General features: G+C 40.0%; 1 non-coding gene across 1 annotated transcript; it reads left to right on the top strand.

Moving 5' to 3' along the window:
* The first annotated feature begins 1,536 nt into the window (after positions 1–1,536).
* Positions 1,537–1,591, top strand: LOC139414509 (U7 small nuclear RNA). The gene has a single exon (XR_011634886.1). It is a non-coding gene; the product is annotated as a U7 small nuclear RNA (small nuclear RNA).
* Positions 1,592–3,843: the final 2,252 nt, after the last annotated feature.

Raw genomic sequence — 3,843 nt, 5'->3', positions numbered from 1 at the left:
TGGGGAAGTTTTCCCTAAATGCATATGACAAATCCTGCTCCAGAACCAGCTATCGTTGTCGTTGGCTTGCTAGCAAGCAATGGATGAGAACGTTGCTAGCCAGTATGGCAATGGTACATTTAGAACGAACGACTGAACGTCCAAAGATACAGAACAAAAATACTAAATGACTGGCAACTGAACCAATAGAACGAACGACCAGCCGGCTTGGGTAGCAACCCTAGATTTGTTTCAGGACTATATCTTGTGGAAGGATGAAATAATATGAATAAATTGATCAAAATAACATTTTTTTTAAAATATATAAATCATTATTTGAATATGTTGGTAACCCGTTGTGAGAAACCGGTGTTTGGAGGATATATTTGCACGGTTTGACCAACATCTGTGCCAATATGTCCTACAAACACCCGCTTCTCGGGCATTATCACTTAAGTAGAATACTATACTACACACTGTAGTAGGCTATCCCTCGATCATGTGTAGTACTTAGTATAGAATTGTGTAGTATACTGTAGTATACTGTAGAACACTACAGGAAATACTAAAGTATTATCCACACAAAATATTTAATAAATGTCCGCAAAAACACTGCAGTCCGCAAAAAAATATATTTTTTAACTATAGTAAATACTACAGTATTTAATTAGTATATACCCTACCCATTCATGTCCCCCATATCCTAATATGTGCCACCCATGAGTAAGAAACCTACATGCCAAGTATAGGCCATATATAGTGTTCCCTACGGTTATGGAAGACAGCTGAAGTGCTGAATGTACAGACCCCAGTCCTTCCTTTATACCTACCTACCTAACTACTGTTGTGGCAGAATCAGAATTATTTTGGTAACATTGATAAATAAGATGTTTTATCAATGTTCATAAGTATGCTTATGTGGGAAAAAGCCCAGAGAGGGGATAGGTCAGGTTTGTCTTATCTGTGAATATGTTTGTAACTATTCCTAAACCATGTGAAGGGATGGTGTGATTAATGGGGAACCAGTTATTTGGCTCCACAATGTTTGTGTGCCAGTCACTCCTCTCCGAGAGCTTGTCCAGGAGGGGTTGTATTTTTGATGGGAGTATCTAGAATTGACAATTGATATATGCCATTGGATAAGGTAATGTTTTGGTCCTAAGTGGTACCAACAACAAGATAGGAACTTTGTTTTAGGAGAGCAAACTGAAAGACAATTTATAGCTAATGCTGTCTGGCTATGGGATACTCCTCTCATTAAGTACAATTCTTCCTTTGTGTAGTTTTCCTAAGACCTGTGGTTTGTCATGTCGACTAGGGGGTGGATCTTTGCTATAAAGGATCTCAGTTGCCATTATGTTGACACTCTCAGAGAATTCATTTATCGACACTGAATTGATCTGAGAGTCACAGGGCTATGGTGAAGCTCATATATAATTAAGTATGGACTTTATGATATAACTCTGACTTGTTTGTGGTTTGCTCTCTCATGATTTGGTAATACAGGACATTTCCACGACACTACCTACCTACCTACCTACCTACCTATAGGTAATGGAACATTTGATCTTTTAGTATTTATCCAGCAGGTTTTCTCAAGGAGAAAGCCCCCCACGTATATATTAAAGATAAGAAACAAAACACTACAGTAAATACTACGGTACACCACAGTCTGCAAAAAAACTATAGTAAATACTACAGTATACAATACTTCAGTCTGCAAAACACTACAGTGAACTATAATATTCCTAACATAGTATACACTATAGTATTTTTCAATTTGTGATAGCCTAGCCAGGTAGCTAATCTTTTGAATATGGTGTAGTAAAAAAAACAGAAACAGATAGCATTAGCTTGCTAGATATGCTAGCTAGCTACACTGATAGCTGTCAATGCCCTACTTGTTGTTATTTCTCCACTCCATGTGGAAATCACCACAACGTTCCAACCCTCAATTTGTGAAAAAGTATTAGCAGCCTGCGTCATTCTTCAGAGGTGGAACCTAAACAATTTCCGCTCTAAGACAGGAATTAAGCATTGCCCTCTGGTAGGGGCCTTTAAGTAAGCATTTGCAGAGGGTCAGGGAAAGGTTAGTATGTGGCTTACTCTTTAATTAACCTTAATATTGAGTGGCCTTTTTGGCCTGTGTTCAGTTTAAATAGCAAGTGCTAGTCTTCTGTATCACAGTTTTAAACATGTGACTTGGTTTTCAGGCATGGAATTTGTCCTGCCCAGAGCTTGGTCTTTGGAGCATCTTGAACATTAGGGCGTTGCAGTAAACCATTACATTACATTAAGTTTATTGTCAGTCTTAACGGTTTTAGTCAGAATTCCCATCATCATTACCACCTATTAAGTAAGCAGTACATCTGGTTGGAATAGGGGCCCACAAATCGTCAACAAACATAGCTAATGGATGTTTCCTATTTCAATGTAGCCATCTACCTAAGATACCCTACCCTCACCCTCTCACTACAGCCATATCATTACAGATACAGTGTCTTGTAAAAGTACTAATCCCCCTTCAGATTATTCCCAAAAAATGTTCTTCCTAAATTATGCCAGGATTCCATCCTATCATGGGCTATAGGCATTGCAGCTTGTAAAGGTAATTTCTGATTGAGCCAACATATACAACCTTAACCATGAATGGGAACATTTGTTTAAAAACCTTCATGCCTACAGTGCCTTGCAAAAGTACTCATCCCACTTGGCATTTTTCCTATTTTGTTGCATTACAACCTGTAATATAAATGGATTTGTATTTCATGTAATTGACATACACAAAATAGTCAATTGGTGAAGTGAAATGAAAAAAGGTATATATTATGGAAAAGTGGTGCGTGCATATGTATTCACCCCCTTTGTTATGAAGCCCCTAAATAAGATCTGGTGCAACCAATTACCTTCAGAAGTCACATAATTAGTTAAATAAACTCCACCTGTGTGCAATCGAAGTGTCACATGATCTCAGTATATTTACACCTGTTCTGAAAGGCCCCAGAGTCTGCAACACCACTAAGCATGGGGTAACACCAAGCAAGCAGCACCATGAAGACCAAGGAACTCCCCAAACAGGCCAGGGACAAAGTTGTGGAGAAGTGCAGATCAGGGTGGGGTTGTAAAAAAATATCAGAAACTTTGAATATCCCACGGAGCACCATTAAATCCTTTATTCAAAAATGTAAAGAATATGGCACCACAACAAACCTGCCAAGAGAGGGCCGCCCACCAAAACTCACGGACCAGGCAAGGAGTGTCACATGTATTGGCGCTGGAGAGACGAAACAGGTACGGGGAGTAACATTTAATAAATGACGGACATATAACGAGACAGGAATAGCGTCAGCATACAGAAAACAAAGACAAAAAAACAATGAATGCAACAGTGGGAACAGAGCTGGGGAACTGACAAATATAGGGGAGGATATAAACAGGTGATAAGTGAGTCCAGGTGAGTCCAATAATGCTGATGTGTGTGACGAGGGAAGGCAGTGCGTGATGGATGGCAGGAGTGTGTGATGCAGGGCAACCTGGCGTCCTCAAGCGCCAGGGGGAGGGAAGAGTGGGAGCAGACGTGACAAGGAGGGAATTAATCAGAGAGGCAACAAAGAGACCAAAGATAACCCTGAAGGAGCTGCAAAGCTCCACAGCGGATATTGGAGTATCTGTCCATAGGACCAATTTAAGCCGTACACCCACAGAGCTGGGCTTTACGGAAGAGTGGCCAGAAAAAAGGGAAACCTGTTTCAGTCTTCCATAAATTTGAGAATGGGATAGAGGTTCGCCTTCCAGCAGGACAATGACCCTAAGCATACTACTAAAAGCAACACTTGAGTGGTTTAAGGTCAAACATTTAAATGT

This window comes from Oncorhynchus clarkii, chromosome 7 (assembly GCF_045791955.1).
Source record: "Oncorhynchus clarkii lewisi isolate Uvic-CL-2024 chromosome 7, UVic_Ocla_1.0, whole genome shotgun sequence".
NCBI classification, from domain to species: Eukaryota; Metazoa; Chordata; class Actinopteri; order Salmoniformes; family Salmonidae; genus Oncorhynchus; species Oncorhynchus clarkii.
Note: the sequence above shows the minus strand (reverse complement) of the source record. Positions and strands in the feature narration are given on the sequence as shown.